Raw genomic sequence first — 23,599 nt, 5'->3', positions numbered from 1 at the left:
TTGAAACTGTAAAAGATGGAAATAAAAAAGTAATCTTGCTTAAAATATTAAAGAAATGTGTCATCTTTAACCTTATGCCTTTTGGAAATCAGGTCATCTTTTAATCGCTTAGCTATTCACAGTAACTGAAATTTTGACCGGGGTGCCCAAACTTTTGCATACCACTGTAGTAGAAAAATGCCACAGTTGTATTGACTCCCAGGTAGATCAACAAGAGGTTGGAAAGGATGCTACTGATGTACTGCGGTAAAACTAGAGAATGTCCTCAGAATGTCAGTAATTTATTTACTGTGTCAATAGAGCTTGCAATCCAATTTCCTGTGAGAGCAGCTGAGTTGACTTCACTGTATTTACAGTTGGATTGGATAAGCATGGTAGTGTTGTCTGAAAGAAATTTTATCTGAGGGAATACGTTGCCATGGTGAAATATCTTTCAGAATGCTTTTCTATATTAATGTCCAGAGGATGATTTTCTGATAGTGCACCTAACTGTGCCATCATGTTTTGTTTGATACAAGTTCTTTGTTAATGGATTTTGTGCCAACCAAAAAAATAAATGTTAGTGCATTCAGTTTCTGGTCCAATAGAGCAAGGTCAAGTGGCAAGGAGAGCTTCTTCAATTTTACAATATACAAAGTAGTTGCTTTGGCTTCATTTTGAAAGAGAAAATGCTATTAGTTCATTTTATCACCTTTCCATTTATTATTTTTGGTAAGAAAAAAGATGATGTGTTCAAGTATTAATAAAAACAAAATTGAGATAGTGTATCTTGTATAGCAGTTAAATTAAGATACTTTTCAGACAAAGCTTTGGTAGCATCTCTAAATTCCCCAAACAATTCTTCAATGAGCACTGCCCTTTCTAAATAGATCAATTTTTAAGAGTTAACCTGAGCATGAAAATCTATCTGGTCTACAAACATAGTAAACTTTCTCTGATTGTGTGCAACTTGGACAGTTGAACAAAGGTTTCTCATTGAGTCAGAGTAGTAGGGGTCAAAAAATTTCCAAGATGGTGAGTAGACTTCTGCAAAGAGGGCTCATTTTTTAAAAATATTGTCAAAGCAGTGCAATATCAATTGCAGTGGGTTGTGATTCAAGAAGGGCAGAGGCTTCAGATCAATTATTTTCCTGCTTATTTTGCACATGTATAATTTATGTACAGTTAATTTTATTAACATATATTTGCCCTTGTAATGTACTGTGCTGCAAAAGGCTAATTTACATGTATTTATATCATGCAGTTGTTGTACAATCACTCAGATTAAGTACAATGTTTTCCTTAGGGGTTAGTCCTTTAATGGAGAATGCCACTACTCTGTCCTTGATAGATTGCAATCAGGGTTCAGTGGCATGCAAAATGATGGGTGACCCGTCACTGCTGCAGCCTTCACTGCCATTGTGATGTATCATCATCTTCTGCCAGCTCCACCGTTAAGGTCTTGGTTGGATCACTCTTTGTCTGGAACCTCCCCCTTACCGCCATGGGTGGTAAGCTCCAGGTTGCCTCATTCTTGGGATCTCAGAAACTCACAAGTCTCTTCACCATGTCAAGTTGACAATCCTTGGAGAAGATGCCTTTGAAAACAATAAACATGAACTTAAGATGACTGAGAGCCATTGAGGAGCTAATTTGTCCAAAGACGTGATTTCACAATTGTGATACTTGAAGATGGTGAAATGATTGGATTCTTTCATGCTGAGCTTAATTTAATGTGGATGCAAAGACTTCTGGCACCAGCACAGCTATTTAGATCCTTTCTCCTGCTTCTTTGCTGTTTTCATAGGACTTGATTTTTGTCCTATTCACATTCTTGCATCATATTTGAATTTTATTTATTTGTTTCTAGATTTTTTTTGTTGGCTTTGAGGATTCCTGAACTGGACTTTTCTTTCTCATTTTATGCCAAATCAGTAGAAGTAACTATATACTTCTATGCAAATTATAGTTTTAAAGATGACATCAGTTGGATGTGCAGGATTTTGTGAAGCATTTCACAGCAGGTCAAAATCAAGCCTGCTCACCTGCCTACATTTATCCAGGCCAGACAAGAAAGGCTATGCGACTTGACCCTCTGCATCATGAAGGCATTCAGTGAGGTATACTAAGGCTCCAGTATGAGTTAGCATTTGGGAATGAACCACTGAGACCCTCCCCCTGCCCAGAATGACCCCACAGACTTTGATTGGAATCGACTGGGGATGGGACTTGTAACAAACTTTAAATGGCATTTATGTCCAGAGGGATTTTAAAAACTGTAATGGTTGCTTTAAGCACTTCAAACAATTTATAAGTGTGTGGAAAGCTCTATCATAAATAGAGTGTAGCAACAGAGCAGGGTGATGGATATTTCAACACCGGTCACTCAAGATATCCAAAAGTTGTAAGGCATGGGGCAATGTGCTGTCTGGCTCATCGTGATGTGAAATTGATGAACTTATCCAGTAGAGACAAATTAAACTAGCCACAGCATGTTTAGTATTGTCTATTTTTAAGTACAAGTTAAACTATGTATTCCTTATTAGGTACATAGATAGTAGGGGCATGGAGGGCTATGGTCCGGGTGCAGGTCGATGGGACTAGGCAGATTAATGGTTTGACACAGACTATTTGGGCCAAAAGGCCTGTTCCTGTGCTGCCGTGTTCTATGACTCTAAGTATTTCACTTAAAATATATCAAACAGCTTTTGTAACACTAAAAATGATCAAATACAAGCATAATCCATTCCCTCCAAGGTTTCTATGCCATTAAAGAGTTTTAAAAATAATACATTTTTTCTTTCATTCTTGCTCAATTTTTTTTTGTATGTGATATGTTATTTAATTTTCCACTCTAATTTATAATTCCTTCCTGGTCCATTTGATGCCCATTTTATATATTGGCGAGACCCGACGCAGACTGGGAGACTGCTTTGCTGAACATCTACGCTCTGTCCGCCAGAGAAAGCAGGATCTCCCAGTGGCCACACATTTTAATTCCACATCCCATTCCCATTCTGACATGTCTATCCATGGCCTCTTCTACTGTAAAGATGAAGCCACACTCAGGTTGGAGGAACAACACCTTATATTCCGTCTGGGTAGCCTCCAACCTGATGGCATGAACATGGACTTCTCTAACTTCCGCTAATGCCCCACCTCCCCCTTGTACCCCATCTGTTACTTATTATTCTTTCTCTCACTCTCCTTTTTCTCCCTCTGTCCATCTGAATATACCTCTTGCCCATCCTCTGGGTCCTCCCCCCCCTGTCTTTCTTCCCGGACCTCCTGTCCCATGATCCTCTCGTATCCCCTTTTACCTATCGCCTGTCCAGCTCTTGGCTCCATCCCTCCCCCTCCTGTCTTCTCCTATCATTTTGGATCTCCCCCTCCCCCTCCAACTTTCAAATCCCTTACTCACTCTTCTTTCAGTTAGTCCTGACGAAGGGTCTCGGCCTGAAACATTAACTGTACCTCTTCCTAGAGATGCTGCCTGGCCTGCTGCGTTCACCAGCAACTTTGATGTGTGTTTCATAACCTTACCCTTTTGATTGATTGAAGAAATTCACCTTTGATTATCTGTTTTTCCTATGCTGCAAGTTTTCACTTTCCAACAACTTGCCATGCAAAAATACTGATGAAACCAAAATGAAGAAGGATGTCTACTTAATAGTAGATGCCATTAGACAACACGGTTTTTCTTCAATATTTTTGTCTACAGTAAGAGTAACGTGAGGCATAACCTGTGATAGAATTGATGACTTTGCACCTGTGATTCACAAAGCTATGCTCACTAGTGTTTATTCTGGAATTATCTTATCGATAAAGTCAACAAGGTGAATAATTTACAGGAATGCAAGCAAAGAGCTGATGAATGAACTGAACAAATAGCACTGTTGGGAAATGGCACAGATTCAGTGGGCTGAATGGCCTCCTATGCCAATTCAATCTAGGGATTCATAATTGATGAAGATTAACTGCATTAATGCTTCAATAACTTAATTACCATGGGTCGACTGACATATGGAGCTGGGTCCTTCTTTGATTAACCATTCCTATTTTGTATATAGAACAGGACTGCACGGGAACAGGTAATTCGGCCCACAGTGTCGTGCTGAACCAATTTAGTAATCAAATGGCCAACTAAACTAATCTCCTCTGCCTACACAATGTCCGTATCCTTCCATTATCCTCACATTCATGGGCTTATCCAAACATCTCTTATAAGTCCTTAATGCATCTGCCTCTACCACCACCCCAGGCAGTGGATTTCAGGCACCCACCACTTTATGTGAAAAAAAAAATTACCCCTTACCTCTCCTTTGAAATTAACCCCTCTCACCTTAAATGCATGCTCCCTGGTATTAGATATCTCAACACTGGGAAAAAGATGCTGTTTGTCTACACTATATATGCCTCTCATGATCTTATAAACCTCTGTTGATCTCCCCTCAGCCTCTGCTGCTCTAGAGAAGAAAACTCAAGATTTTCCAACCTCTAATCTGGGCAGCATCTTGGTAGACTAATTCTGCACCCATCCAAAAGCTTCAACATCCTTCCTGTTATGGGGTGAACAATGTGATGCACGCTCATGAATTTTCATTAGTGGAACATCTTTGCCAGTTTTGGATATGTACTGCCTATTTCTGTTTCCCATCCTCTCTTATCTGTTCTCCATCCTCTCTTATCTGTTCACTCAGTCTTTCATCACTAATACAGACTCTGAATATATTTCAGTTTTCGCTGGAAACTCATTTAAGTTTCAGCCCTGTGGGGAAACTCAACGTTGCTTATTTAGGATTGTTGAATCAAGCTCTGTACTTATTTTTTTCAAAAGTAACAAGGTATTATATTTGCAAAATAAATCAGCTTATGAAATAGAAATGCAATTTATTTTACTGATAAGGTAATATACATAGTCATTTTATATCTGTTTATACAGGTTTATTCAGATAAATGTCTTAGCTTGGCTGTAATATAGTTGTGATAAGCTGTCAGCAGAAGTGTTTTATAGCTTTATTGCATTCTATGATAATACTGATGCACATTTTGACATGTGAGAAAGATATCATTACAGTACGGCAGTAATTTTAGTTGGTTGAATCAATAAATCATTTTCAAGTGAAGCACTTACATTCACCAACCATTAGTTTTGTGTTTCAGATTTTCTTAAAGTTATATTTGCCCATGATGTTCAAAATCAGGGAGTGGATATTCTAGAAAAAAAGTAACATGAAAAAAATTGAACATTTAGATAATAAGATAACAAACACAGTAAATGGGAGATATTGCACTTTGATATGACTACAAACATCTGCCTTAGAAAATACATGGGATCGAAAAGCAAAAGATCCAGGTAAATAGAAAAACAAATCTCTAAAAGGACCATCAATGATTTGATAAATAGTTAAAAATTAAGGCAAAATGCCTGTGTTATATTTATTTCAAGGAGTGTAGAATTCAAAAATTGTGAAATTATACCGTCTATTCAGGCTGTGGAAAGTATAACTCCGGTCTGTATACTTTGAAGACATCGAAAATTAGGGAAAAGTCCAAAAATATTTCACACAAATGGAACATTGATGAAAAATTGCTGCTGTCATAAAACATTGAACAAGTTGCAGCTTCTTGTCTTCAGAAAAAAAACAGGTTTAGTGATGATCTAATAGTTTTGTATTAATAAATGTGTTGAGAAAGGTAGATGCGGAAGAATTCAAAGTACACGCTAAGTGCAAGGGAGTCACACATTAATTCGATTGTGAAATAAGACATTCCTTTGCCTGATGGATGGAACATAGAATTCGTAACCTCAGGAAGTGGTTGAAGTAAATAAATGGATGTTTTCAAACACCATTTTTTAAATTTTACAACATTTCATATAAATGACCAATTTCAGTTCTATTCATTCTAGTAAATTCAAAGACAACTTAATATTTATTTGGAAGAAAAACGAAAAAAAGTAACTCTAACATTTGTATTTGTATTATTCTGTTCATTAGTTTAGTTTGACACATAGAAACAAGGACAAATTTGGATATCATGTGGGTATTTCATCAGCCATTACACCAACTTCTCATTATGTAGCGTCAGCCAAAAAAGAAGTAATTCTCATTAGTGTAATGGAGTTAGTTAACATGCTGTTTAATTACTTTCCACAAGAAACTGAATAATTTTGCACTTGACTATCATTCATTTCATTTCAAAAATAAGGTCAATGTTAATTTTGTTGCAGAAAATTAAAATTTAAAAATAATAAGTAATGACATAAATAGGTTAGACTTGAATAGTGTCCTTTCCTTGACAGAAGTTTGTGAAATGGGCATTGCCTATAAATGGTAAATGCATTATTTTTTTTAAATTTTGCTCAATTTTTAAATTGCTCAAAAAAAATTAGCTCAATTTTTCTCTTTCTTTTTCTCCTACTCATTCTATTGTATTTAAATATGACCTATCTGGTTACACATTATTATCTGGCTCTTCTCAGAGAGAAAAAAAAAGACTCCTATTATGTACATGAGAAATTCTACAGATGTTGGAAATCCAAAACAACACTCTGCAGATTCCTCTTATGTGTAACTTTCCTGATCTCTTATGTTCAGGCTAATTGCTTAATATCTGTTTCCAAAATCTTCTGCATTGTGACTGCAGTCATCTTCCTCCAACTACTTCTGTTGAAACTCACTTCATTATGATAGATCGCTTTTATTAATACTACTTTAATACTTTATACTTTATTATCACCAAACAATTGGTACTAGAACATACAATCATCACAGCGATATTTGATTCTGCACTTTACACTCCCTGGATTACAAATATTAAATATTAAAGATATTAAAAATAGTTAATATTAGTAAACATTAAACATTTAAATTATAAATCATAAATAGAAAATAGAAAAATGTGAAGTAAGATAGTGCAAAAAAACCCAGAGGCAGGTTCGGATATTTGGAGGGTACGGCCCAGATCTGGGTCAGGATCCGTTCAGCAGTCTTATCACAGTTGGAAAGAAGCTGTTCCCAAATCTGGCCATACGAGTCTTCAAGCTCCTGAGCCTCCTCCCGGAGGGAAGAGGGATGAAAAGTGTGTTGGCTGGGTGGGTCGTGTCCTTGATTATCCTGGCAGCACTGCTCCAACAGCGTGCGGTGTAAAGTGAGTCCACGGACGGAAGATTGGTTTGTGTGATGTGCTGTGCCATGTTAACGATGTTCTGCAGCTTCATTTGGTCTTGGACAGGACAACTTCCATACCAGGTTGTGATGCACCCTAGAAGAATACTTTCTACGGTGCATCTATAAAAATTAGTGAGGGTTTTAGGGGACAGGACAAATTTCATTAGTTTTCTCAGGAAGTAAAGGCAAACAGGCAAAATATTAAGAACAATTCTACTTAGATCTCAAAGTAATCTTGTGCTTTCCTCAAATTACAGTTCATCATTCCAGCAGGCAATTATTTTTATCCACTAACCATGTTAAATTTGTATAAATCCAGCTGTGCTTCTTGTTAAACCAAAAAATGAATTGGCTAAGACATACAGTAAATTTGGATATTATGTAGGCTTGACATTTCCCTACTTAGACAAGAATATCTACAGTACACTGTTTTAAGCAGGTATCTAGGAGAGGAATACATCCAATCTGGTCCATTTGAAGATCATTCCAAAAGCTTTCCACTGACCTCTGAAGAGTAGGAAATATTTTTCTCATGAGTAAGTTCTAAGACTTGTTCATCTAGACAAAACAGTGGCGAGACAGGGATTTCCTTATGTTGTACCATCTTCTCAACTGATCATTCAGAAAATGCATTTGTATGATGTTGGAATAAGAAAATAATATTCTCGAATCAGACAAAAATAGAAAAAGATTTTAGTAGGTTGGTTTAAAGGCACTTTTTAAAGAGGAAGAGAGAATTGAGAAGGAGTGAAGTAATTAGTGAGGTAATTAATAAGTTAATAATAATGATATTTATGAAACACTTTTCATATAATTCAACGCAAACACGAGGAAATCTGCAGATGCTGGAATTTCAAGCAACACACATAAAAGTTGCTGGTGACGCAGCAGGCCAGGCAGCATCTATAGGAAGAGGTACAGTCGACGTTTTGGGCCGAGACCCTTCGTCCTGACGAAAAATCAGCATCATTATGTGACTGAAATGGACATATTGCAATATTTCTTATGTGTAGAAATGTTGCTTTGGTCACTTTCTTTATTAAAATTCATATCTGAATCAAGGATACCATCCAGGCTTGTTATATCTGATTTTACAAGGGGAGCCAAGTTTATGAAGAAATTTATCTTTTTTGGCTTTGGGACCAATCAAGTATTTCAGTTTTTATCTTCATTTAGTTTCTGCTTTAGTTTTACAAACCATATTGGGTATTACTAATGTTCATTATGACTTAACAACAGAAATTGGATCAGTAAGTCAGGATGTTTGACTCTCATTTTAAATCATTTGTGATTTAAAGTGTTGCAATGCTGTCTTTGCTTTTTATAAATCATCCATTTTCAGTAAGAATTTAAATCATATTAACCTTTCAAAATATTACATTTGTAGGTCTTCTCTCAAACTAATTTCTTTCCCCCTCTCTTCACCCATCTTTTCCCCCACTATTTTTTGTACTTGATTTGATTTTGAATTCATCCACTACTTGTGTTTGATTGGTTCAATTAGTAGCTCTGCTTACTCTGTTCCAGGATGCCTTGTAAGATGATGAACTGATATCTGAGTATCGGTATCATCATAGTTAGCACAATGCTTTACAGTACTAGAAACCCAGCATCAATTCCTGGCATTGCCTGTAAGGAGTATGTACGTTCTCCCTGTGACCGCGTGGGTTTCCTCTAGGTGCCCTGGTATCCTCACACGTTCCAAAGGCATACCGGTTGGTAGGTTAATTGGTCATTGTAAATTGTCCAGTGATTGGATGAGATTAAACTGGGTGATTGCTGGGCAGGGTGGCTAAAAAAACTGGAAGGGGCTACTCTGTGCTGTATGTCAATAAAATAAAAATTTAAAAATACCCATAGCACAAAAATATGGTTGAGATTAAATGTGCCATTACATGCCTAACTGATAGGGGGGCAGTTTACATTGTGCTGTTATTATGAGTCAATATGATCATGCCATGAAAATTTGTCTCAGGCTTTAAACTGCCAAACGGATTTATGAAACAATAAGTCAGTATGGACCGATGATGCAATGTGTATGGCTCTTATAGTCCTTGCTACTTTTCCTTGAATGATAGAAACTGATCCATCTGCCGTTGTAAACATTCAATATGAAACGGACAAGGTACAAGGTCCCTGTTTTAACATCAAACAAATGATTTCTGACAGACCCCTTGATTGGTTCAAGACAAACAGGGTTTTCAAAATTTGAACAGAGAATGAGTCGCAAAATTCGGTTGTGCTTTAAAAAAAATCAGCATATGCTTTCTGAAAGTTGAATAGGCTGATCTCTTAGTCTGCTGTTGTGGTCTTTTAAAGTTAATGAACGGTACTTCAGAACAGGCTGAGTCACAAATGTATTCTTTCTGTTGCGTTATTTTTGCCAGCTTAACAAACATAATAGTGTACCTACCTGGACAGTATATGTTGTAGAAAACATTCTGACTGACTATTAATAATATCTGTCAGATTCTCAATAAATACAACAAGAAAAAATGATGGTAGACTAATGCAGGAATATGTTATGCAACTGGCATATAAACTAGCAGAGATTTGAATGAGCGTTATGGATTTGTTTGTTAGTTCTTTAAATACAGTATTGGCATTTGTGAGTTCAAAGATTTTGACAGCTCCTTTGGTTTTGATAAATTATGTTTCCATTTCAAACACTAGTAATGAAATCCATGCTTAAATATTATAATAGAGGGTTAATTGCTATCTGTTCACCTTGGAGTGAATGGTAATGCTCATGTAATGTTTAATATGACTAAGATGAATAAGTAAAGATGTCCAAATAAAATAATGGTTTTTCTATATCCCTAGGATTGTCATTTTGTTTCCCTTTTGTTTGTGTCTTTAAGTTAATAACGGTGCTATTATTTATTCTATATGGTGCACATTATCTCTTTTACATTCAGAATTAGTTGTCATCTGCTTCACAACAGAATACAAAACCCTTTATAACTATTTTATTGATTATTATTGGAAATTTTCTATGTCTTTCCTGAATAAGAGATACTTTCTTGGTCACACAGATAAATTAATATCAATGACTGCTATACTGCTAAGCAACAAAATGATTTTATTTATCTTTGATTGTTTTCGATCCAACTATTGCTCACATGTGTTTAATTCCTTGTTTGGCATTGAGCTCCATGCTGTCATGACCATCTATTTCCATCTCTCTAACATTATCTGATTCAACCCAAGTCTCAGCTCATCTGCGATTGAAACTTTCATCCATTCCTACAAAATTAACCTCCTGAATGTCATCCTTCTTTTTATTCTGCTTAAAAGTGAGGTCATCTAACACTATGCTGGCTTGTCCAGTCCAGCCTTGGGTCTTAGTTAAGCATATTCTGTTAATTATATTCTGAGATTTTAAATCCCACTTCATTGTCTCACTTACTGTAATTTTCTCCACTTTTATAACTTACCAAGATGTCCACACTGTCTACTTAAATTGCCCTAAATTGAATCAGTTTTTTTGTTTGGAGCTACCAAGACCCTCACCTCTGGTGTCTTCAAGGATGCATACTTAGCCCACTGCCCTAATCTCTCTCTACGCAGATAACTGTGTGGCCAAGCACAATTCGAACACCATATAGAAATTTGTCGATGACACAACAGTTGTTGGCAGATGTTGTTGAGGAGGTGTACAGGAGTGAGACAGATCGAGTGGTTGAGTGGTGTTGTAACAACAACCTCGCATTCAACCAAGGAACTGAGTGTGGATTTCAGGAAGGGGAAGTTACGAAAACACATACATGTTCTCATTAAGGGATCAGAAGTAGAAAGGGTGAGAAGCTTCAAGTTCCTGGATGTTAACATCTCTGAAGATATGTCCTGGGCTCAACATATTGATACAATAATGAAGAAGGCACATCAGCAGCTATATTTCACGAGCAGTTTGAGGAGGTTTGATATGCTACCTAAGACTTCAGCAAATTTTCTATAAATGTACCGTGGAGAGCATTCTGTCTGGTTGCATCACCACCTGGTATGGAGGCACCAATGTGAAGGATTGAAAAAAGCTGCTGAAAATTGTAAACCCAACCGGTTCTGCCATGAGACAAGCCTCCCCACCATCAAGGACATCTTCAAAAGTCGATGCCTCAAGAAGGCGGCATCCATCCTTAAGGATCCTCACCATCCAGGACATGCCCTCCTCTCATTGCTACCACCTGGAGGAGGTACAGGAGACTGAAGACACACAGTCAATATTTTAGGAACACTTCTTCCCCTCTGCCATCAGTTTTCTAAATTGACCAAGTGCACAACTTCACTTTTTGTTGTCTTGTTACACTACTTATTTATGTTTTTATGTATTTATCATTGTAAGTTATAGTGATTTTTTAATGTATTGCACTGTACTGCTGGTACAAGACAACTAATTTCATGACATACAGTATATCAGAGATAATAAACCTGATTCCCATTCTGATTCTGGTTCCACAATCAACCACTTAACATTTACTTCACTTATTCCTGTGTAAAGCCTGCATCTCTGACCAATCTCGGCCTTTTTCACTATCATCACTCAGCATGGAGCTTTTGTTTCATTAAACAACTGAAGTATTTTGGGATAATAAACAATCTGCTGAAGGAACTCAGCAGCTTGAGCAGCATCTGTTGCAGAGAAGGAATTTCAGGACAAAATCCTGCATGAGGACTCGTTGGCCAAATATTGTAGGTTGTTTTTCTAACATTAAAGTTTGTATAGAAGTGGAAGTAGTTGTTGCCAAGGATCTGGTTGTACCATCTAGATCCATCTGGTGTTATCACTAATTGACCTTATCTTTTCAAATATGTTAATGTTTGAAGTTTGGGACAGGTTAGTGTCTGGCATGATGTGAGAACTGCGAGACCTTCTAACGATCAGCTTTTCTGAACTGTTTGTTTGCAAAGATGTGAGTTGCCTGTTTAAGGATTTTTAATGCCAAAGAAATGACTTTTTTTTAAATTAAGTGCAATTGAGCTGTATCAAGTGGGAATGCAGCCTGCTGCCTGGATTTGCTGCCCATGAGTCCCACCCTCCTGAAGTTGGTGAGACTGCATAAGTGCTGAGCAAATAACAGGAATTCTGCAGATGCTGGAAATTCAAGCAACACACATAAAAGTTGCTGATGAACGCAGCAGGCCAGGCAGCATCTCTAGGAAGAGGTGCAGTCGACGTTTCAGGCCGAGACCTTTCGTCAGGATGAAGGGTCTCGGCCTGAAACGTCGACTGCACCTCTTCCTAGAGATGCTGCCTGGCCTGCTGCGTTCACCAGCAACTTTTATGTGTGTTGCTGAGCAAATATATGCTCTGAACTGGGAAACATCCGATGAGGCTAAGGAAGGCTTCAAGTAGCCCTTCCTACTGAATGCCCTGACAGGAGACAAGACCAGGGGTTGAGTCTCTTTTCCTGCCAAAGCTGTCAAATGCCTGTGGTATATTTTTTATAGTTCTGATACTGAGGGACATTTAAAAACTGTTAAGATTGTTGGTAGTCATTAAAAGCTAACAATGAAAGGTGAAATTACTTAAAATCACAATAATGCAGTAGGAAAAATCATTTAAAAAGTATGCAGAAAAATAAAACAAAAACAGTCATTTTTCTCTTTATTTGGAAGCCATGAATCCTTATGGAAATGACTGGGAACTTTAATCCGAAGCAAATAGTAAGTGACAAAGAGTTGAAAAGTGGATTCTCACATTTAGTGTTGGAAATCCTGATGGGGCAGGGCTCCCTGATGAATTTCTTCTGGAGCACTAAGGAGAGAAATGACAGATACACCGTTAACTGTCATTTCACTCACCCTGGGCTTGGAGCCAATCTTTGTAAGTGCTATCACACCCGTGCAATTCTGTCTATCTCTTCTGTGCAACATACCGCAATGCTGTGCAATGTTAATTTTTACAAATCAATTAATTAACACAGAGAATTAGTAAGCAGCAAAGGTCAGCCAACTCATGGAGTGCCTCAACAAATTATTCATGTTACTCATTCTCCCTGCACCTGTGTCAATATGAAAGACACAATAAAAATGAAAACTCAAGGGCATTACTAGAAAAAAACTAAACTGCAATATCCCTTAGGGTAGCCGGGTGTAGACAAGAAGATCACAGGGAATAAACATCATCATTATACCTGTGTACTGAGGTAAATACAAACAGAAAATGCTAGTAACACTCAGCAAGTCAGACTGCAAAGAAAAAAAGTTAACGGTTCAGATTCAGGCATTTCTTTCCAGATGCAGATTGACATACTAAATGTTTCCAGAATTTTCTGATTTTTACTTCAGATTGCCAACATCTGCATTTTCTTTCTTAATTTTATTCCAAGTTTGTCCTTTTGATTAATTGGGTTGGAAACAGATGTTCAAAGTGAAACTCAGTGCACACATTATATAATGAATGTATAATGCTCTAGAATTGTAAAGGGTTTTGGTAAAGGCATAGTTTGATAATGTTGAACTGTGTTGGTTTCTATACCAAAGGAAGGGTTCACTTGTCTTACTGTTGCAGCATTGATCTATTAGATTGAAATCTACTCTGTGAGGAGAGATCAGATTTGGTCTGTGGTCATCGTAGCTTAGAAGAATGAATGATCTGATTGAACCACATAGTCTAAGAAGTGCCAGTATTGGTGCAATAAACTGTTGATGCGTAATGGGAAAATTTATTTTCTGGACCCCACCATCGTAAAACTCTAATGTACATATACAGAAGATATACAATATATTTTCTAATCATCACCATCTTTAACTGAATGCTTAGGGTTGAGAGAGGTTTAAAATAAACATGTAAACTGTCTTTGTTGTTTTTAGTGGAATGTTTTTGAGCTCTGTTACCTAAAGCCTCTGCAAAATGTTAAAAGCTAATTGTCTTTAGCAGCAATTCATAAAGCAATTTAATGCAAATTAACAGATGTATCTGAGTGAGGTTGGAACCCATCTAAACTTACACAGTGTAGAAAGTATTAATGTAGTTTAGCGCAGGGCAATTTAGAATATTTATCTCTTGTGCTGTTATTACCTTTTACCAACAGATGTGATTTACTTATTTAATACCAACTAGGTACAATCTGGGAATTAGATCTTAAATTATTGTTCTGCGAGAAATATTTAGCTTCCTTACATTAGCAAAACAAGTACCCTGGCCACTTTATATGTTTTTCCGTATAAAATTATGAATTACAGGGTAGAGATACGTCACTGCGAAAGGTGGTGTAGGGTGCTCCTTCCCTCTGCTAGTGTGCAGGTCACCCTTGGGCAAACTGTAGCACGTGCTTAGCTTTCTAGTCAGGGTCATGTGAAGCCGTGGGAGCAGGTGATGGGTGGTTGTATGAGCAGCTGCCACATATCACAAGTCCTGGTTATGCAACCACTGATGCCAGGCAGACAATCTCTGAAGAGTATTGATAATGGCTGGGGTCACCCATCTTGTAAAGATACTGCTCAGAAGAAGGCAAAGGCAAACCACTTCTGTGGAAAAATTTGCCAAGGACAGTCATTGTCATGGAAAAGACCATAATTGCCCACATCATAGATATGGCACATAATGATAATGATGAATGATATAATCAGAGTAGATAGTCATAGTTTTTCCCATTGTTGGCATGTCATAACCTAGAGGATATGAGTTTAAGTTGAGAGGAAGGAGCTTAAAGAGGATTTGAGAGCAAAGTTTTATTTACGCAGAGAGTGGTTGATATCTAGAATACACTTCTAGATGAGTTGGTAGAGCTAGATACAAGCATTATTTTTAAGAGGTATTTTGGCCAACACCTGAATACAAAAAAAAAGGTCATAGTACATTGCCAGGCAAATAGGGTTAGTGTAGATGGATAAAAAGTTTGGCATGAACTTAATGGGGCAAAGATCTATTTCTCTGCCGTACAACTTTGTAAACATATGACTCTCCTATTTAGACCACCCTGAAAAGCTTATGAAAGTGAACACAAATTATATGACTTGCTTTTTTTTAACTGTTATAAAATACTTGAATGGATTTCTTGTATGATAAAGATGAACTCTTAATCTCAAAATCTACCTTGTCTTCATCCTTGAACTGTATCTATCTCCCCACTGTACTTTCCCCATAATTATAACATTGCATTCTGTTATTGTGTCCTTTGGTACTACCTCAATGTACTTATGAATGAAATAATGTGTCTGAATGGCATGCAAACAAGTTTTTCATGGTATCTTTGTTCATGTGATAATAATAAACCAATTACTTACATGAATAATATAAAAATGTGGGTATGGCTGGCAGGAAAGAGGAATATTTTTGACCTCAGGTACGAGGGGTGATTGATAAGTTTGTGGCCTAAGGTAGAAGGAAATGAGTTATACAGCTCTCGTTACATGCACGTGCAGTTCAACTCTTTGAGTGAAAATGCAGAAAGTTTGAAGTTAATAACTCATCTCCTTCTACCTTAGGCCAGGTACTTATCAATCACCCCTGCTGTGGACCACTTTCTGGAGGTCCAAGACACCAACTTCTACAAAGAAGGGATCTGTATGAAGTGTGTAAATGTAGGAAAAATAAATGTGCTAGGTTTTCTGAAATTGACTCCTTCTACCTTAGGCCACAAACTTATCAATCACCCCTTGTAGATGTAGATGGACTGTTCATTTGGGCAAGTTGGATTTGATTAGAGAAGCATAAGATAATGTACATGTATTTGGAGAGGTGTAACAAGGCAACAGACATGAAATAAATGGGAGAATTTAGAGAACAATGAAGGAAAAAAAACATACCTTGTTTTCTTTACAGATGCTCACCAGTAGAAGGTCAATTTAATAAAGTTACTGAAAAGGTCTTCCTTTATTATCCAAAACAATGAAGAAAAGGAAAAGGAGGTTATGCAGACAATGCTGATTAGGTCACAGTTTGAATATTGCAAGCAGCTCTGGTCATACTGCAGGAGAGCTTTTAACTGTATTGGAGATTTATAAGAACGTTGTCAGGACTGAAGAAGTTTAGATGCAAGGAAAGATTGGAATTGTTTTCCTCAGAATAGAGGAGGCAGAGGTAAAGACTTGATTCATATATAGAGAACTGAATGTCTTTGAGTGGAACTATGTAGAAATATTTACCAGTGAGTATGGAATTAGTAGTCAGTTTCTTGATAAAATAAAGAAAAAAAAACAAAATTTTTTGAAAGCTTGTCTGTGCTCGAGAAAATAATTTTGATTTGCAAGGCCTCCACAAAGGACCAGAAATGAGTTAGTGCAATGTTTCCACAACAGTTTCTGTTTTGGAGTTCTTGCTGGATTGCTTTAGTGCTAGGATTCTAATGTAGTGTTTTTACTGCAGTGTTGGCAGCCTAGCGGTTTTGACCTGGCTCAAGACAAGGGTGACAATGTAAAGTTAGATGTAACTTTTCAGAATCAATATTCACCAATTGTTTGTACTGGTCTGACTGATTTGAAAGAAAATACGTGTAAAAAATGAGTGAGCAGCATTTAGAAAAAAATTGAGTTGACCATGTTAGACCATGGAAAATATTTGACTTTGAAGTAAGCCATTCAATTTTGTTGTTTCTGTGTTGGACGAAGAAAAGGTATATTCTTCTGGTCAGATATTGCAGTTCAGCACTTTTACCAAGCGGTGGAATCAAAAAGAGAAGGGCCATTGATTTAAGTTCAGTGGGAGAAGATCTACTGGCAAGATGATATATTTTCACACCAACTGTTATAGAGGTGTGGAATTCGTGGGCAGAATGGGTAGTTTTGAATATAGTCAGTTGAGGCCTCTGTTGGTTGAGATCGACCATTTGTGTTGCATCTTAGTTGTCTACCTGATACACAGGCTACGACAGTATGATATGAGAGGCAAGCTGTTACCCATGCAGCTGGCTCCGCTTCTCCATGCAGCTGATGAATCAAAGGGATGGCAGAGACCAATACATTTTGGCACCAGCAAGTGGCATAGTAGTTCCCAGTCAGCATTGAAGTCACCATAGGATTGTCTTAGGGACTTCTGCTCTGGAATTTTCCTTGGGGTCTACTCGCAAAGCCTTACCCATGAGTGGGTATAGACACAAGGCAGCAGAGGCTTGAGATCGGAGTTTTCCTCCTCCAAGGTGAGCTGCTAACCATGGCTTACAAGCCCCATCTGACCAAAGCAACTGGTTTTAAGATGCTAGTAACTTGCCTTTACCCCTTCTCCTATCAGTAGAGATGGTTCCGTCACACGTGAAGGTCAGGAGCTGGACTTGGACTCAAAAAGCCCTAGTAAGAGGCTTTTTGGGAAGCATGCCATCATGATTGCTTATTAGTTTATCTCCACTACCTATTCACCCCTCATCTGGGCTATGACAACCTAATCAAAGGAATTTACAGAATTATGTATTTAACTTGATAGCACATCTCAATTGGCAGAATCCCTCTGAATATTTAAAACAGGTGTCTTTTCCAAAATCTTTCAAGTACAAACTCCAGATATCCAGATATACCCCTTTTGTTACAGTGTTGAAGGTGGCTCCATGAATATATAACTAACCAGAAGATTAAGTGACAAATCAGATCCATCCTGAACTGTGCCGTAAGGGGCATGGAAAGATCTTTAACAATGTGTCAATAACTTTCATCTCCTGTCTTTCCCGATGGATTTCAAAGGGATACAGAATGTCCCATGCCTATTAATATGTTTCACTCGCCACAATGTTTCAGTTGGAAGGTAAATCGTATTCACTGTTTCTTTCCTGCAAATTGGTTCTCATTCTAATGTATTCATAATTGTGCTATTCATAATTTTGAAACTTCAGAATGATCCCTAGCAACATATTTGTACCTGGATTTTTGGTTATGCTCAAATTCTGTTGTGTTGTCTTTAGTTTGGAACCCTGACAAGATTTTATTAAACTATTTAGTACACTATTTGGGAGCAATTGAATCCCAGAAAGTAAGCTGTCAATATATCAAGGCTTCAAAATAGTCCTGGTAGCTCAGCAAATTCCATTTATGTAGCTTTTTTGAGGTTGGAAAATACCTGAAGGAGTTATGACAGAGAGAAGTTGAAACAGATCAGAAAGAGAGATACTGGGACAAAAATCTTAAATCTTGGTGAAGGAAACAGGTTTGAAGAAGCATCTGAAGGAGTAAAGGTGGAAAGAAGGGATTATCTGTGGAAGAAATTCCAGAACTTGGAGCCGAAGGCAAATTATCAGTAGACAAGGGTTAGAGAATGCACTGGTTTTGAAGGCTGTAAGAAGGTACAAAGATAGAGAAGGACAAGATGATGGAGGGACTTGATTGCATCAATGAAAATTTTAAAGTTGAGGGCTGTGAATTAATTTAAGGGAGCAAATGCAGTGATAATGCTTGAACAAGACTGGGTGTCGCTTTGTATTTGGCCAGCAGAGTTTTGGACAAGTATCAATTTACGGAGATTGGAAGGCAACCGAGAAAAACTTGAGAATAGTTAAATTTAGAGATAAGGAATTTAGAGGATGAGAGAGCATGTGCTATAAGGAGAGGTTATACAAACTTAGGTTGTTTTCACTGGAGCAGAGGAGAATAAAGGGAGACCTGACTGAGGGTTGAAAAGATTATCAGATGTATAGACAGTGTAGGTAGTTGTTACATTTTTCCCAGCTTCCCAAGGCATGCACTTAAGGTGAAAGAGGTATGCAGGGAAAGTTTTTCTTTCACAGTGAGAGTAGTGGATGCCTGAAATGCACCGTCATGGGTGGTGGTAGAGTAAAATATAACAAAGTCCGTTTCAAAGGCTCGTAGGCTATGTTCACCCTAGACCGGATAATTTTGAAAATGCCGGTTTCGTGTAAAAATGATAGGTGTCCACACCAGGCATTTTTGAAAATATCTCCGTCCACATTAAAACGGATATTTGGGTGAATCTCCTCCTACTGGGCATGAGCAGGACACACAGAAAACAGCGAAGAGGAAACGGTATACTTGGTGCACGTTTGTCCAGTTACAGACTAGAAAAACTTAAAAGGAAATTGCCAAACGAAAGACTTGGTGCACGTTTGTCCTGAAACATTTCCTACAGCCATAGTTTCTTCACCAATGAAAGGGATGACAGCTACAACTAAATGCAATAAGGCTTGTTACTGGGCAGAAGTGAAATTTGCTGTTACCTCATTTGTTTGCCTTTACTTTTGCCATGTCTTTGTGTATTATTTTGCTGAATTTAACATGTGCAATAAAACGAGTTACTGGGCAAAAGTGACAATAGCATCTATTGAATGTTTGCACAAGTAATACATTAATAAAGCACCTTGTTAAATGTATAAAAATGTCTGCATCAGTTTTATCCTGCATTTCCATACAATGTTACATTCGGCTGTTACACATCTATTGTCAGATATTGTTTCTGGTGTTGGAGGTTGCGTTCAAGAAAACAATGAAATGCCGCGCTGCTGCCACCGTTTGTTCCAGCACGTCATGACAGCGGTTACCCTGTACACACTACGCCGGATATTAGGCGTTTTCAGATTTATTCACTCTGGAGAGTGTTTCTGAAAAACACCGTTTTCAGGGGAGGAAAACGCTGTTTCAATGTGGACGGAGGGTCAAAACGCAGAGAAAAAGCTTCGGTTACGGATTTATCCGGTCTAGTGTGGACGTAGCCTTAGATATGGAAATGAATGTGCAGAGAATGGAGCGATATTGACATTGTGTTGGCGGAAGGGTGCAGTTCATTTTGGCATTTAATTACCAAATTAGTTAGTTTGGCACAATGTGGGCTGAAGGGCTTGTTCCTGTGCTGTACTGTTCTATGTTCTCTGTGTGGATTAAGATGTTACCAACAAATAAACTTGGGTAGGGGAAAGTTGAACATTGTATGGAGGTGCAAATCTTTGTGCTGATAAAGAAAAAATAGGACAAGGCTTTAGTGTGTGCTAAAATGAGACACCAGAATTTTGAGTAGCCTAATTTAAGATGAGGCAATATTCGGGGAAAGGAGCAACACCAATTCAACATAATGTAGTTTGTTACAGAACCAAAGCAATGGTGTTACACTTTCCAATTAGAAAACAAAACTCATTTTTCATATGAGACTAAATGATTGGCAGCAAAATGGTTAAGAAGTGAATCACAGCCAAATCCATAAAGGTTTGAAAAGTAACTATGCAGGTGGGAAGAAAAGGCATTGCTGGCTGTATGTTGCCTTTGTGTATTCAGGCAAAGTCAGTCCCTTTCTGTTGTGAACAGACGAAAATGAGAATTGGAAATTAAATAATACCTTCCTGTGAACAATCTTGTGAGCTAATCTCAACCTTGATTTGAGAAAGATCAGCACTGGTGCTATAGAAACCTAAGTTCTCAAAGATTTTATCAGATGTTCCTTGGTTCATTTGTATCCAATGTCTTTGTAACTGGTGCTGCTGCAGCTGAGTAAGAAAAGGCAAATACTTTGATATTGGGGAGGTCGATTGAAAGTAGATCCCAATCATTCCACACGAATATCCTTGTTGTAATTATGCAAAACCTCATGAATGAGTAATTGTTAGAATATTTAATTCAGAGCATCCTGTCATGCAATTGTTAATTCTGCTGCAAAACAAACTGTTGAGCTGAGATATTATGGTTTCTAGTTTAAATTATAATATTTTTGCAATATTCATTATAAAATTAAATTAATTAGAACTCCTCAGTAAACAATGATATCCTCTACTTATGTGCATTTATCTCAAATGTTAAATTGAATACAAAATTGGCTCAGACTAGAGAAACACGGGCACCTAAACATATACTTTTTATTTCTCTCTTTAAAAACACACACAAGGATTCCCAAAGACTAGGCTGCTTCTTCATCAACAATGTCAGAACATGAAAGTGACAATGTACTATTTGCTGATGACATCTCCCTTACAGAATCATTTGGTTCCTATCTGAAAAATAGACATAAGAGTGAATCACCTCAGACAGATGCAGACCAAATTTGACAGTGGGCAGACAGGTGGTGTATTTCCTACAGAACTAAGAATAGTAAGCCAATATTTCTGCCAAATAGGATTAATTGTAATGCTGTCTACCTTTCTTTGCCATAAAAATATCAATCTCTCTTCAGTTACAAACATTTGCTTTTAAGTGGGTAATTAGAGCATATTTTCCATGAATAAGGCCATTTACTAAACTCTCAGCACTAAGGGTAAATTTCATAACCCTGTACTATTAACAGAGAAATCTTAGCAGAAGAATGATTTTTGACACCAGCTTCTACAGTGTTGTAGTCCAGTCCTAGAAAATGTATGTAGTTTGGATTGCTGGATTATTAAATATATCTTTATACAGTGTGGATTTTTATATGTTGTGCACATATTAAAAAATCTTTTTTCCCTGTCTTATGACATAAATATACAAACGGAACAAACATATCTCCAGTGGTGGTATCTTGAGCAGGGTCTATTTTAATAGAAATGTTCTTGAAGGCATTGTTAATTCAGAACCCATTTTACAAAGATAAATACAACATGTTGAAAAGATAAACACCAAACCTTGCTTTAAATATATTAGGTTAATGTCCAGGTGGATCTCATGGCCCACATTTCTCGATCACTCTGAAGGGACAATTCATTAATATAACATTATCAAATAATGATTTGATTTTTCCAGATCAGTCAGCTACTGAGGTGTGTAATTATTAAACCTGATCTGCACACACCAGGACTTTATGACTAATTACAACACTTGACCTATTCAATGTTAATTTGGATTTCACTTTAGGTATTTAATGGCCTATTAAACACTTTTAAATGATTGACTGTTAATTCATTTTGATTATATTATGAGAGTATATCTCTTGAGAGGCAAGCTCTTAGTATTTTGGTCAGTGGTTAAATTGACTACCTTTGGTTTCATATTTCCTGGCAGCAATGAGGCATAGGGAGAGGATTATTAAAGAGGAAAAAAAAATACTATTTATTTTGCAACGTACATATTCTCCAGCTAGTAGAATGTGTTTTTCTTTTAATTAGCTATATTCAGACTGGTTTGAGATTTTGCATTCATGCTTTTGTTTCCTAAGAATTGATAATATGTGAGAATTATCTTTTAGTGATGTTAACAGAGAAGTCTATTATCTACCTATATGATGTGAAAATTTGTATAAAGTATACTTTACTCCATAGCGGAAGTATCGATAACCAGAGCTCATTGGTTTAAGCTAAGAAACAAAGGATTGAATTCTATTTTCACCCATAGGAAATTGGAAAGTAATACCTAAGGATAAACAAGAGAAAATTTGCAGATGCTGGAAATCTGAGCAATGCACACAAAATGCTGGTGGAACTTAGTAGGCCAGGCAGCATTTAAGGTAAAAAGTACAGTTGATGTTTGGGCTGAAACCCTTCGGCAAGATTGGAGAAAAAAAAGCTGAGGAATAGATTTAAAAAGTGGGGGGAGGGGACAGAGAAAGACCAGGTGATAGGTGAAACCTGGAGGGGGAGGGATGAAGTAAAGAGCTGGGAAGTTGATTGGTGAGATGAGGTGAGAGAGGGGAAAGGGGATGGGAAATCGACTCACTACCATCCAGGGCCCTAAACACTCCTTCCAGGTGAGGCAACACTTCACATGTGAGACTGTTGGGGTCATTTACTGTATTCGGTGCTCCTGGTATGGCCTCCTGTACATCGGTGAGACACAATGTAGATTGGGAGACCACTTCACCAAGTATCTATGCTCCATCTGCCAGAACAAACGGTATCTCCCAGTGGCCACCCATTTTAATTCCACTTCCCATTCCCATTCCGAGATGACCTTCCATAGGCTCATCCACTGTCATGATGAGGCCACACTTAGGGTGGAGAATCAACACCTTATATTCTGTTTGGTTAACCTCCAACCTGATGGCACATACATCGATTTCTCAAACTTCCGGTAATGCCCCCCAACCCCTTCCCCCCCACCTTCTCTTTCTCTCTCTCACCTCATCTCAAACAATCATCATCCCTGCTCTTTACTTCATTCATCCCCCTCCAGGATTCACCTATCACCTGGTGGTTCTCTCGCTTCTCCCCCCACTTTTTAAGTCTACTCCTCAACTTTTTTTCTCCAGTCTTGCCAAGTAGTTTCAGCCCGAAACGTTGACTGTACTTTTTTCTATAGATGCTGCCTGGCCTACTGGGATCCTCCAACATTTCGTGTGTGTTGCTGATACTACCTAAGAGGATAGTAGAGCCATCGACTCCCACAACATTTAAGAATTTTCCAGGTTCCACTTGAACCTCCCAGGCAAAGAAGGTAACTGACCAAGTGCTGATAAATGATATGAATTTACATAGGTCGATAAAGATAGGGTGGGCAGGAAGCCCTTTTTCTCTACTGTTACTCTGAATTTATAATTATTTCCCACACCTTTAAAACACAAATAATTTTATTGGTTGTAATAATTTTGCCTGATTCTAAATAAGTGCATGTCTAATTTTATCCAGGAATACTACATTAGTATTTAAAATTCTACTATTGTTGCTTATAGAATGGTC

The 23,599-nt window shown here is 37.6% G+C and overlaps 1 protein-coding gene across 1 annotated transcript in view; it reads left to right on the top strand.

The window, feature by feature from the left end:
• LOC140195385 (contactin-associated protein-like 2) overlaps positions 1-23,599 on the top strand; it is a 1,890,266-nt gene that overhangs the window by 526,247 nt on the left and 1,340,420 nt on the right. The window lies entirely within an intron of this gene.

Source organism: Mobula birostris, chromosome 3, assembly GCF_030028105.1.
Source record: "Mobula birostris isolate sMobBir1 chromosome 3, sMobBir1.hap1, whole genome shotgun sequence".
NCBI lineage: Eukaryota > Metazoa > Chordata > Chondrichthyes > Myliobatiformes > Myliobatidae > Mobula > Mobula birostris.
Note: the sequence above shows the minus strand (reverse complement) of the source record. Positions and strands in the feature narration are given on the sequence as shown.